The sequence below is a fragment of the Phyllobates terribilis genome, unplaced genomic scaffold (genome assembly GCF_046119375.1).
Source record: "Phyllobates terribilis strain yellow unplaced genomic scaffold, ASM4611937v1 Scaffold_46__1_contigs__length_10046794, whole genome shotgun sequence".
NCBI lineage: Eukaryota > Metazoa > Chordata > Amphibia > Anura > Dendrobatidae > Phyllobates > Phyllobates terribilis.
The window spans coordinates 5,689,808-5,703,945 of record NW_027362806.1 but is presented as its reverse complement, the minus strand read 5'-3'; the positions used below and the strand labels follow the sequence as shown (position 1 = coordinate 5,703,945).

General features: G+C 48.7%; 1 pseudogene; it reads right to left on the bottom strand.

Moving 5' to 3' along the window:
* The window catches only part of LOC141191506 (uncharacterized), a 73,015-nt pseudogene that overhangs the window by 13,624 nt on the left and 45,253 nt on the right, over positions 1-14,138 (bottom strand).

The window sequence follows — 14,138 nt, the reverse complement described above, 5'->3', positions numbered from 1 at the left end:
GGTGAGCTCCTCCGATATTCTTCTCCAGGCTACTTGCCTCCGGGTGCACTCGCTCCAGACTGCTCCAGGCGGCACCCATCTTCGCTCTTTTCTTTCGTCTCCTCCCACTTCGAGGGCGGTCCCGGGGCAACTCGGTGACTGTCAGCTCCAGGGGTAGTTCTTTCACGCTGACAGACACCTCCAGCATCACAGTCTCTGTTGGTGGGGGCGGTTTCCACTTTTGGCGCCATTTTCTGTCCTGGCCCACGATGGGAGGCGGCCTCCTGCCCTCCTTTGGCACGCCCATAATGGCGTCCGCTGCTCTTCCAAGGCGGGAAATCTGCGGTTTTGGCGGGAAGCGTCGCCCAGTGGCGGGAAACTCTGCAGATGGCGGGAACAAGTTGGAAATGGCGGACAATCGGCGGGAAACGACTGGTGATGGAGTCCGATGGCGTGGACCCTCCGGAACCGGCGGGAGACTTCTTTCTGAGGTAAACTTGCACCTTTCTTCAGGCACGCAGTACCCGGGTGTTGCGGGCACGTAATCCTGCCGACTACGCCAAAGTTGACGCGCCCCCTGGGACATATTCCTTTTTGAGGGGAATACCCGGCACCGGATCAGATGGGGGGGGGGTTTGTAGTCTCCGAGCGGCTGTGACCCGGCCCGTGCCCAGGGCGTCAAACTCAGTGTTAAGTGGCAGTCCTACAGATGTTATTAAGAGTTCTTTTGTGTCGACTACGCCACCCGTTGTGATGCGGTCACTGGGGCCGCCGCTGCAGCAGGTTCTGCTGAGGCTGATGGTGGATGCGCAGCTTGGTGGGATAACCCCCAACGGGAGGGGTATAGCCTCAGAGGGGACAGGCGCAGAGGATGGGGGTTGTGGTGGTGTAGTGCAGACGGCAGTGAAGACAGAGTCGGGTTGTGCAGTTAAGGGTGTTTACTTACTGCAGATGTTGTACTGGTCACTCCAGCTGCTAGTGACCACCCGAGCCGTGCTGCGTCCACCAGGTCCTGGATCCAGCCAACCCCCAAACAAGTCCGGAGCGTGGCCCTGAGCTCTCTTTCTGTCCCGTTCTCTGGCCGTCCCCACCAGTAATCCACCTAGGTCCAGCTCCCTCGGGCCTTCTGTTGGGACACCCTTGGCCCTGGGTTCCCTGACCCTTCATGTGGTGTGCCTTCGGGGTGGATGTGATGGGTGACCGTGGCAGACGCTGCCCACGGTCTCCGGTCTCTGGCTGGGGAATGTTTTTACCCCCACCAGCTTGGGTTCCGGTACCCTGATGCCGACTCTTCACCCGGTGCTTTTAGTTGGGATCTCAGAGTCCTTCTCTTCTGTGCTCTGGGTCTCTCTCTTTTCTCCTCTCTCACTCTGGGTCTTTGTCTTTCTTCTCTCCTCTGCTCCTGACTTGTTCTCTGCAGCTGACTGACTCTCTGCATCTGATCCTCTGCATCTGACCCTGATCTTAGTTGGTGCCCACCTTATATACACCCTCTATGTGTGAGCTCAGGTGACCAGCACCCAATGAGCTCCTAACTTTACCCAGGCTGCTCCCCCTATCTGCCCCTACACTACTTGGGATGTACCACCCCCCTCCCACTCCAGCCAGGAACAGACTCGGTCGTACCTGCACATTTCTAAGTGGGAGTACCGTCGGTCTGCTCCTCGGAAATGGGATGTATGTAGTGCATGCAGCCTACCGAGCTCAGTTCCACACTCCATCCTTGCCCGGGAGTGGAATATCACACCTCTGGGTTGAGGTGCAATACTCCTGTAGCAGCCGAATCCTCAGGGTGCTACACATTTGTCAAGCGTTTTTGCATGCATTTTTGCATGCGGGTTATCAAGCTCTTTTCCAAGCGATTTTAGCATCACTTGGAAAAGTGCTTGACAACTTGTTCACACTATATAAATCCATGCAGCCGGCATGGATTTATATAGTGTGACCAAGTTAGTTAAAAAAAAAAAAAGAATAAGAATGGTAAAAAATAAAAAAAAAAGATTATACTTACCTTCTGATGTCCTCCCGGTGTTTTCGCTGCTCCCTCCGGTGTCTTGGGCGTTTCGCGGTGTTGTGAAGGACCTGCAATGACGTCATTGAGTCATGTGACGGGTCACATGACTCAATGACGTCATGGCAGGTCCTTCACAACACCGCAACCCATACAGCAGACCAGACGGAGGGGAGAAAACACCGGGAGGACATCAGAAGGTAAGTATAATCTTTATTTTTTATTTTAAACTCTTTTTTTTACAGGTTCTATGGTACCCGGGTCTGGAGGAGAGTCTCCTCTTCTCCAGACCTGGGTACCATCCGCACATTGAACCATGTGATATCCACATCTGGAGATGCAGTGATGCGGATGTCACGCGGTCCAATGCAAGTCAATGGCGGATTAATGGACATGCTGCGGATTTTTGAGCGCAGCACAAACACTGCGGAAAATCCGCAGCATGGGCATTGACATTGCGGCTTGTCATGGGGGACGGATTATCTAGCGTTTTTTAAGTGTTTTTGCTGCGGAAATTCCGCCGCAGAAACGCTTGAAAAATGCATAGTGGGCACGCAGCCTTAGGCTTAGCGCCCACGATGCAGAAATGAAGCAGAAATTTTCCTGAGCATTTCTGCATCTCCTTGGCAGAAAAATGCATGCAGTTTTCAAATGCGTTTTTGACACGTTTTTGCCATGCGTTTTTCCAATGCATTGTATAGGCAAATCTGCATGCAGAAATGCACAAGAATTGATCATGTCAGGATTTTTTCTGCGAGTAAAATCCGCGCAGAAAAAATCCTGACCATGTGCACAGAACTTGCAGAATGTCATAGGAAGTCATGGGATAAGATATGCAATGCGTTTCTGGAGCGTTTCTGCGCTGCAAATCCGCACCAAAAACGCATCTGGGCACATAGCCCTATAGTCACAAGAGTATGTCCCCTTTAAGAATAATGTGTGCTGATGGACCGACCCCCTCCTTCCTCAGGGAGAAAGAGTTCCTGTAATCAGTTTTCCCAGGCTTTCAGGGAAGCAGATAAGACGTGTGACTGGCTCTACACTCTCTACAACTTTTCCCTTGTCAGATGATTCCGGTAAGAGCAAATACAGTTTAATGTTTTGTGTGAAATACTGTAAAGTGAAGTGTATTGTGCTCTGAGATACACCATTTAGTTAATGCCTCTTGCACTGTACTCAGGTTGATGCATTCTGTATAGAATAGAGCCTGTGGCTGTGATCTTTACCTCATTTATTCCTGTTTACTGTAACCTGTATTATCACTATGTTAGTGCTAGTTTCTTTAATGTACCCAGTACTGACTGTCATCATTTTGTATTGTGTTATAGTTTTTACCACACTATCAAGTTCATACCATCACCATTAAATCAAGATTACAGAACGCTACAGTCTATTTAATTGAGTATGAATGAGGGTTAAGCTGTATGCTAAATCCCCCACAGCATCATATGTGGAGGAAGGCAGAACAGTAAAAACGGACCCTGGCCGCAGGCGGTGGTTGAACAGACTGTACGGGACCGCTAGCGCCCACGCTGCACCGCATACGGGCATTACAGCAGCCGTCATACAGCCACAGAGAACAAGAGCCCAGCCCCCCCCCCAGCAAGCACAACGCCATTCCCACCACGCGGAAGCCCGTCCGCATATAGACTCAGTTTCCCGCCAAAGTATTCAGCAGTCTACAGCTAAGCGCGCAATGTCTGGAAGCACTAATGTCTCGAAGACCTCACTCAAAACGAGGTCACGAGCAGGCTCTAGCAAGTCATAAATAGCAGAGCTTGCTGTAGTCGCTCGCGCCGAAGCCGAGGCGGCCAAAACGAGATCATCCTTCGCCGCGCAAGAGATGCAATTAAAGTTGAGACAAGTAGATCAAGAATCATAAACGGCTCTTCTACAAGCAGAGAGTGCTCGTCTGCAAGTGTCTCTGGAAAGACTTGCCACCGACAGAGAGGCAGCGGCCGCAATAGCCAAGGCAGAGTACTTGGAAGCAATGGAGTATCCTGATTATGAGAAACAGCAATGTTCTGGGACCAGATCTAGAAAAGCAGGATCTAGTACAGCGCGTCTCAGAGTACGTCAACCGACATCACGGAAGAGATGACAGCCCTCACGCATTACATCGACCAGCCTACGCCGATTACCAACAATCCAACCCCAAACTTCGCTACTACAAAAAAGAAGACATCCAGCACGGCGATGTTGGCCACAGCCACAGTTTTACCGAGCAGAAGGTACAATCCCCGTCCCTCCTCAAATAGACACCTTCCTCTCCAGAGAGGTATCATACAGACTATCTAAAGCCAGAAACGTCCGACAGGTATGGTGATACACCACACACTAGACGTGACTATAACACACCAGCTCGTATCAGCGATAACCAAGCCACCATGGACTTTGTAAAGCTCCTTGCTCGCCGGGAGCTGATTAAACAGGGACTTGTAAAGTTTACCGATCGAGCTGAGAACTATAGGTCATGGCGAGCCTCATTCCAGATTGCCATCAGAGGTTTGGAACTTTCTTACAGCGAGGAGTTAGACCTACTAGTAAAGTGGCATGGAAGCGAGTCCGCTGAACACGCCAAAAGAATCAGAGACATTAATATAAAGCATCCACACACAGGTCTACGCAAGGTGTGGGAAAGACTTGATGAGTGTTATGGGTCAATAGAAGCAATAGAAAATGCTTTATATAAGAGAATTGATGATTTTCCCAAAATAGCGTCTAAGGGTTACCAAAAGCTGGATTGGATTTACCTGGATTGGCATTCCTGGACACCGCCAGGGGTGTCAATCCGATTGTTCAAAAACTTCCTGACAATCTACGAGATAAGTGGGTCACATATGGTTCGCGTTATAAACAGACTTATAATGTACCGTTCCCCACTTTTACAGTGTTTGTCGATTTTGTCGCCCAACAAGCTAAAATCAGAAACATCCCACTGCCCCCGGTGTCAAAGCTAGTAGAACACCAGTGGCAGTCAACAAAACTAACATTACTTCCACAGGTCCTCCTCACAAGGCGAATAGGTCCCCTCCAGAAGAGAATAAACCTCAAGATGTCAGTAAGCAGTGTCCTCTACACAGGAAACCACATCCTCTCCCAAAATGCAGAGCCTTCAGGGATAAGTCTTTAGAGGAGCGCAGAGTGTTCCTTAAGGAAAATAACATCTGCTTCAAATGTTGTGCCACAACCTCTCACCTTGCCAGGAACTGTGAAGCTAGCGTGAAATGTGCAGAATGCAGCAGCACGAACCACAATACAGCCTTGCATCCTAGACCACCCCCTCGAGTGCTCTCGCAGACAGAGGAGTACAATGGGAGACAGAACAACACTGACGAAGGCACCCCCGAGGTCACTTCTAAATGTACAGAGATCTGCGGAGGGCTCGGGGGAGGAAGATCTTGTTCAAAAATCTGCCTTGTCTGAATCTACCCAGCAGGCCACAGGGACAAAGCGATCAAGATATACGCGATCCTGGATGACCAAAGTAACAGGTCTTTAGCCGAGTCCATCTTCTTTGACAACTTCAGCGTTGTAGGCACCGGTTCTCCCTACTCCCTGAAAACATGTTTTTAGGTACCATTGAGACGGCGGGGAGGAAAGCTACCGGATACAAAGTGGAGTGCATAGATGACCAGACCTGCCTATCGCTACCGACCATCCTGGAGTGCAACCAAATTCCCGAAAACAGGTCTGAGATACCTTCACCGGAGGTGGCGATACAACACCCCCATCTGAAGTGTATAGCTCACCTGATACCCGAGTTGGACCTAGAAGCTCAAATAGCTTTACTCTTGGGAAGAGATATACTAAGAGTCCACAAGCCTAGAGAGTCTATCAATGGCTTCCAGAACGCTTCGTATGCACAGAGGCTTGACCTTGGTTGGGTCATAATAGGAGACGTCTGTCTAGGAGGAGCAACCAAGCCGACCTCAGTCAACAGTATGCTCACCAGCGCGCTAGAAAATGGAAGTCCATCTCTCTTCCAGCCATGTCCAAATAGTCTGCTGGTAAAGGAGTTACCAAGCAGCACTCACCTGCCTTGCCCTTTCTCATCTCCTTCCAACGAAGACCATGCCTGTGAAGGTGAACAAGACCACATAGGATGTGCAGTTTTCCGCAGGACAAAGGAAGACGGCAAGACAGCGGTGTCCATAGAAGACAGGATGTTCTTGGACGTCATGGATCGAGAGATAGTCAAAGACAAGTCAAACAGTTGGGTCGCACCTCTACCATTCCGACCCCGGGAAGACATCTACCCAACAACCGGGAACTGGCCTATAGTCGAATTATCGCCCTCGGACACAAGCTTCGGAAGTCGCCTGAGACGAAGGAACATTTCTTTACCTTCATGGGGAAGATATTCGAGAACAAACACGCGGAGATTGCACCTGCACTTCGGCATTCAGAGAAGTGTTGGTACTTACCCTTCTTCGGAGTGAACTATCCTAAGAAGCCAGGTCAGATAAGAGTGGTATTCGACTCAAGCGCAAAATGCGAAGACGTCTCATTGAAAGATGTCCTACTGTCAGGCCCAGACCTCAACAACAGGCTCCTAGAGGTGCTAGTCTGTTTCCGCAGAGATACGGTGGCATTTATGACTGACATACAACAGATGTTCCACTGTTTCCTCGTCAAGGAGGACCACAGAAACTGCTTGAGGTTCTTCTGGTACCGTGATAATGACCCCAATGAGGACATCACAGAGTACCGGATGAGGGTCCATATCTTCGGGAACAGTCCCTCCCGAGCAGTCGCTATCTACGGCCTCCGAAATTCTGCCAAAGAGGGCAAAGAAAGGTACGGATCAGATGTCAGATCCTTCGTAGAAAAGGACTTCTACGTTGACGCCTGTCTGTTGTCCACACCAACAAACAAGGTTGCAATCAGCCTCCTGAAGAGGGCTCAAGAAATGCTCGCTCTTTCTAACCTGAGGTTACATAACATCCCCTCCAGCAGCAAAGAATTGATGGAAACCTTTCCTTCTCAAGACTATTCCAGCGATCTGAAGGACTTAGACCTAAGCATCGACTCCCTTCCCATGCAGTGGAGCCTAGGATTGCTTTGGAATTTGAAGACGGATGCCCTCGCCTTTCAGATCAACAAAGACGAGAAACCCTTCACGCGCAGAGGAGTTCTTTCCTTCATGAACAGCCTGTACGACCCCTTGGGGTTCGTAACTCCAGTAACTATCCAAGGCAAAATGATGCTGAGAGACTCCACCCAAGGGAAGTTTGATTGGGACAATCCACTCCCAGCAGAAAAGGCAGACTTGTGGACAGAGTGTAGGAAGTCTCTTGAAGCCTTGACCGACCTTCGTGTGAAACGGCCCTATGCTCTCGTGCCATCCACAGAAGTCAAGACTCAAATACTTTGTATCTTCTGTGACGCATCAGTCAAAGTGATCGCAGCAGTAGTGTATATAAAGACCACAGACATGAACGAACAAAGCCATATCGGGTTCGTCATGAGTCGGACAAAGCTGGCGCCACTCAGTGAACACACGATACCCAGACTGGAATTCTGTGCTGCCGTCCTTGCAGTTGAGTTGGCCAAACTTATCTCTGATGGGTTGAATCTGCAGATCAAAAATGCCAAATTCTACATGGATAGCAAGGTGGTACTGGGATACATCTGCAACGAGACACGACGCTTCTACGTCTATGTTAGCAATTGGGTACTGAGGATAAGAAGATCCACTTGCCTTAATCAGTGGCACTACATGTCTACTCACCACAATCCTGCAGACTATGTGACTAGATCTGTCGCACCCAGTCATCTTAAGGACACTGTGTTGTTCACAGGCCCTTCCTCCTTGTACTATTCGACGCCCCATAGCAGCAAGCCTGATACATTCAAACTAGTGGATCCAGATGCCGACAAAGAGCTTCGTCCTCAAGTGTCTGCCCTACATACAGTGATTTCAGGTCATCGCCTCGAATCTCATTGGTTCAGCAGGTTCTCAACCTGGAAGTCACTCGTTCGAGCCATCGCTTGCCTACTTCAAGTGGCTCAGTCTTACAAGTCTGCAATACCTACGAGTCAGAGACCTTGTAAAGGTTGGCATCACTGCAAACATTCGTTCACCGCCCCCAACCTAGAAAAGGCCAAGATTACGATACTTCGTGTAGTACAAAGGGAAGTCTACGACAAAGAAATAGACAACTTCAACAAGGGACAACCTGTTTTTAGAGACAGTGTGCTGAAGAAGCTCGACCCGATAGTCGACCAAAACGGACTGTTGATAATAGGTGGCCGTCTTCAAGAAGCCAAGGTAGAAGTTTCAGAGAAACACCCGGTAATAGTTCCAGGACCTCATCATGTCACAACCCTTCTCATACAACATCATCATGTCCTAGTGAGACACCACGGATGTTTGTTTACCGAAGGGAACCTACGTACCGGACTATGGATAATTGGAGCGAAGAGAAGAGTAAGCAAACTCATCTTTAACTGTGTTGCATGCCGCAAACTTCGTGGCATGTTTCAAAAGCAGAAGATGGCCAATCTTCCACCCGACAGACTTAGTACTGAACCCCCCCTTCACCAACGTCAGACTAGACGTGTTCGGCCCTTGGTCTGTGGCTACACGATGCACTAGAAAAGTCCATGCTGAAGCAAAGTGTTGGGCAGTTCTATTCACTTGTCTGTCCATCAGAGCTGTCCATATTGAAGTAATCGAATCTATGGACACATCGAGCTTCATAAATGTACTTCGACGCTTCATCGCGATCCGAGGCCCTGTGAAACATATTCGCTCTGACAGAGGCACGAAGTTCGTTGGAGCAGCCAGAGAACTCCAAATCCCTTCCAATCTAGACGTTACTAATGTAGAAAGGTACTTAGGTGAGCAAGGATGCACTTGGACTTTCAACCTACCACATTCTTCGCACATGGGAGGTGCCTGGGAAAGGATGATAGGCATAGCACGCAAAATACTAGACTATCTTCTTGCAAGCGAACACCAGACTCACACATGAGAGTTTGATTACATTCTTGGCCGAGGTCTCAGCTATCATAAATGCCAGACCGCTGACAGCACTTTCCAGTGATTCCGGAGACCCGATAGTCCTTACTCCTGCAGTATTGCTCACACAGAAAACCTGTGTCCCAAGTGCTCCACTTGGAGAGTTTAACGACAAAGGCCTCTACAGAAGACAATGGAGGCAAGTACAAAGCATGTCTAATGCCTTTTGGGACAGATGGAGAAAACAGTATCTTTTCACTCTACAAACCAGGACGAAGTGGCAGAAAGACCATCCTAACATCAAACCCGGCGATGTTGTACTCGTGAAAAACAGTCAATCGCATCAAAACGAGTGGCCACTCGGCCTAGCCACCAAATCCTTTCCCAGATAGGATGGGAAAGTATGCAAAATGGAGGTTAGAGTGGGTAAGCTTGGAGAGAACAAACTGTTCCTCAGGCCAGTTACCGAACTCGTGTTGCTGCTTTCCCCAAAAGAGTCAAATGGTGGCATCCATTGATGCCAAGCGGGGAGTGTTCTGTCTACTCATGAGCATCTAAGGGAATGTTCATAGTTATTCTAGTTGCAACCTGTAGAGGTCACCAGTTGTCTGTTTATGTTGTTTAGAAGCTGCACATCATCTAGTAATACTCTTATAGTCACAACAGTCTGTCCTCTTTAAGAATGTGTGCTGAGGGACCGCCCCCCTCCTTCCTCAGGGAGAAAGAGTTCCTGTAATCAGTTTTCCCAGGCTTTCAGGGAAGCAGATAAGATGTGTGACTGGCTCTACACTCTCTACAACTTTTCCCTTGTCAGATGATTCCGGTAAGAGCAAATACAGTTTCATGTTTTGTGTAAAATACTGTAAAGTGAAGTGTATTGTGCTCTGAGATACACCATTTAGTTAATGCCTCTTGCACTGTACTCAGGTTGATGCATTCTGTATAGAATAGAGCCTGTGGCTGTGATCTTTACCTCATTTATTCCTGTTTACTGTAACCTGTATTATCACTATGTTAGTGCTAGTTTCTTTAATGTACCCAGTACTGACTGTCATCATTTTGTATTGTGTTATAGTTTTTACCACACTATCAAGTTCATACCATCACCATTAAATCAAGATTACAGAACGCTAGTCTATTTAATTGAGTATGGATGAGGGTTAAGCTGAATGCTAAATCCCCCACAGCATCATACGTGGAGGAAGGCAGAACACTATCGTTTGCTCTTTTCGCCACGCCTAGGTCCAAATTATTTGTAGCTGTGTAACTAAGATTGCGTCTGTTGCAGGAGTTTCATGATTTAATCATGAGTGGTCATCCGCGGTTCACAGCTATGCAGAAAGCTATTACTAGCCTTTTTTGGTGGCCATCAATGTATAATTATATTAAAGATTTTGTATCTGCTTGTGAAGTTTGCGCACACGCTAAAGTCTGTCATAACAGTCCGGTTGGAGTATTGGCTCCATTGCAATTCCAGAAAGACAGTGAACTCATCTGTCCATGGATTTCATCACAGATTTGCCTCTGTCTGGTGGGAAGACTGTCTTTGGGTGGTCGCTGACTGATTCATTAAACTGACTCATTTTTTTCCTTTGTCAGAGGATTACCTAATGCAGAGACATTCTCCAGGTTTTTTATTTCCCGCAAAGTAAGGCTACATGGGATCCCTCTTAACACTGTGTTTGATAGGGGAGGGCAATTTGTCTCCAAATTCGGCAGAGATTTTTTTAATAAACTGGGAATTAATTTATTTTCCTGTGCCTACCCTGAAACCAATGGTCAGACAGAAAGGACTAATCAATCTCTATAACAAATTTTAAGGTGTTTTGTTGCAGCTCAGTGTTTTGTTGTGACTTCATTCTTACTTCTTGCTGAGTTTGCCTTTAAGGCCACTGCCCCACTATTAGTATTTGGCCAGTATTTTTTCTCAGTAGTGGAAGCCAAAACCAGGAGTGGGTGATAAATGTAGAATTTTTGACTTGTTTCTATTATACCTTTTCTCTGATGGTTCTTCACCTGGTGTTGGCTCCCGCGGAAAAATACTGACCAAATACTGACAGTGGAGTTGTGGCCTAACAGTCGTATCAGTCAGTCTGCTGGAACCTCGCCATTTTATTGTAATTATGGTGATCATCCCCATGTTTTTGAATTTTCCTTTCTCTTTCCTGTTTGCCCAAATGGCTATTTCTCCACCCGTATTAAGTGCTCCCTAGTCCTTAGTATGGTCTTTGGAAGGAATAAGTCAGCTAGAGATAATCACCATCATGCTCTCCAGAGACCCCCGAGCATCCCCAAGGAATAATCGTAAATCATCTGCAAACAATGCCACCTTCTCTTTCTTGGTCCCATATTTAAATCCATTTATCTCAGACATTTTACTAATTACAGCCACAAGAGGTTCAGTTGCTATTGAAAACAATGAGAGACAGGGGACACCCTTGTCTTGTACTTCTGTGCAACAAAAATCGATTAGCCATAGAGCTATTCACTGTTATTTTGGCCTTTGAGTCCGAAAAAAAGCAATTGCACCCATTTTGTATATTAATGTAAAGCCTTCTGAATTTGATTGTGGTGGACATATCAGGCATAAACCCAGACTGATCGGGGTGTATTACTGAGGTTACTTTTGAGAGTCTATTAGCAAGAAGTTTGACGTCTACTGTTAAAAGAGAGATGAGTCTATAGGATGCCAGCAAGCTGGGGTCTTTGCCTTGTTTAGGTAACACTGTAATTATGCCTTCATGCATGGATGTGGCAATGATCCTTCTTCGAATTGTATACCTCCAATAATACTGGTAGTAATACTTCCTTATATCTCTTATATACTTCCACTGGAAGACCGTTCATTCCCGGTGCTTTATCGTTGGCCATTGAGCTCAGTGCCCATTCTAACTCTTCTATGTCAAGTAGTTAATCTAATAAATTCTGAGAGTCTAAGGAAAGGACCGGGAGCTGAGTGTTACGGATCCGGTTGGTGGAACCTCTGTTCTGCGGTGCAAGGAGGGACCAGAGGGGTGTAACTAGGTATCAACTCGGACTGACCAAGGTTGCACGACTGCTCAATTGACTACGTGAACCAGGGAAGGAACGAGCAGAGGGACCAGGTGCTACTCTGGGCCAGTCCTTGTATGAGAGCAGGTGACTCCCATGGGTCAGAAGGCAGGGACTGACCGGTACAGCAGATGAGCACGGCAGGTAGGCTGACGGGTGAACTGGGTAGACGGACTGACAGACACCACGGGTAACTGGCAGGAGCCTCCAGGTAGGCAGGCTGGTTGGCACAGCAGGTAACAAGCAGGAGCCTCCAGGTAGGCTGGCTGGTAGGCACGGCAGGTAACTGGTACGTTCTCCGGGTAGGCAGGCTAGCCTGGCCCAAAGACAGACTGGGGGTTGGACCGTAGGCAGACCGTCGGGCTGGAGAGTGTACTTGGCTGGCGGAGACAGGTAGCAGGTAAAGGCTCCGGATAAGCGGACTGGCCAAACCCATAGACAGACTGGCGGACTGGGCCGTAAGCAGACTGTCGGGCTGGACTGGTAGGCTGGCGGACTGGACTGGTAGTCAGGCTAGCGGACTGGACTGGTAGTCAGACTGGCAGTGGGACCTGAGGGCTGAAGCAGAGTTAGTACACAGAGCAACAGCCTTGCACGGGCACCTCCATTTTGGAGGAGGTGCCTTTTATATGAGAAGTCCTCCGGCCATTGGCCGGGGACTCCTTAGTACGGCGCATGCGGCCCCTTTAAGAGGGAGGGAGTGCACGCGCCCTAAGCACAGTGCCCGGGAAGCTGCGTCCTCTGGCAGCAGCAGCAGGAGAGCCAGAAGACGCCGATGCTACAGTACCCCCCCTTTACTCCCCCTCTTTTTTAGGCTTGAAAAAAATTTTTTTCAGAAGAAGCGGGGCGTGGATGTTCTCCCTGGGTTCCCAAGTTCTCTCCTCTGGGCCAAACCCCTTCCAATCCACCAGAAAAAAAGTTTTTTCCTCTTACCTTCCTGGTGGCCAGAATGTTCTCTACCTCATAGACGTCCTCAGTGGAGACCGGAGCTGGGGAGGTACTGGATCGTCGGAAAAAGAGTTAAGAACAACCAGTTTGAGGAGAGATACGTGGAAGGAGTTGGGAATCCGTAAGGTGGCCGGGAGTTTTAACTTGTAGGCCACTGGATTGATTTGCTTGAGGACTTCAAATGGACCGATGAACCGTGGACCCAACTTATAGGAAGGTATTTTGAGACGAACATGTTAGGAGGAGAGCCAAACCTTGTCTCCCGGATGGAATTGAGGTGAGTCCAGACGTCTCTTGTCGGCATGTCTCTTCATCCGCTCGGAGGATTGAAGAAGTGCGGATCTAGTGTCCTCCCAAATGGTGGAAAATTCGCTGACCAGAGACTCCGTGGCAGGATTGTCCACTGAAGCGGAGACGGGAAACGGAATCCGGGGATGTTGACCGTAGACCACAAAAAACGGGGACTTGGAAGAAGATTCGCTCTCATGGTTGTTATAGGAAAACTCGGCCCATGGTAGGAGCTCTACCCAATCGGTATGGTGAGCGCTGACGAAGTGCCGGAGGAAGCTGGTAAGGAGCTGGTTGTAACGTTCCACTTGCCCATTGGACTGAGGATGATAAGCAGAGGAGAAATCCAGGGAGACATCCAGCAGCTTACAGGTAGCTCTCCAGAAGCACGAAGTGAACTGGACGCCTCGATCAGACACAATGTGGAGGGGTAGGCCGTGGAGACGAAAGATGTGATGAAGTACTAAGCCAGCACAGATGCACACGGTAGACCAGGCAGAGGGATGAAGTGGGCCATTTTAGAAAAGCGTTCAGTGACCACCCAAATGACAGTACAACCGGCAGAAACAGGGAGATCAGTAATAAAGCAATGTGTTGCCACGGGGCAGCAGGTATGGGAAGAGGCAGGAGACGGCCGGCTGGAAGATGTCTGGGAACCTTGTTGCGGGCACAGGATGAACAGGTCGTGACGAAGTCTACAACATCCTTGCGCAGGGTGGCCACCAGTAATGCCGGGTAATGAGCAGGAAGGTCTTCCTCTGGCCAGCATGGCCGGCTAGTTTAGATGAATGACCCCAGTGAAGAACCTTCTTACAATCCGGAACCGCTACAAACATCTTACCGGGTGGGAGACGAGACAGGTCCAAGGGAGCCACATTCATCACTTTGGAGGGA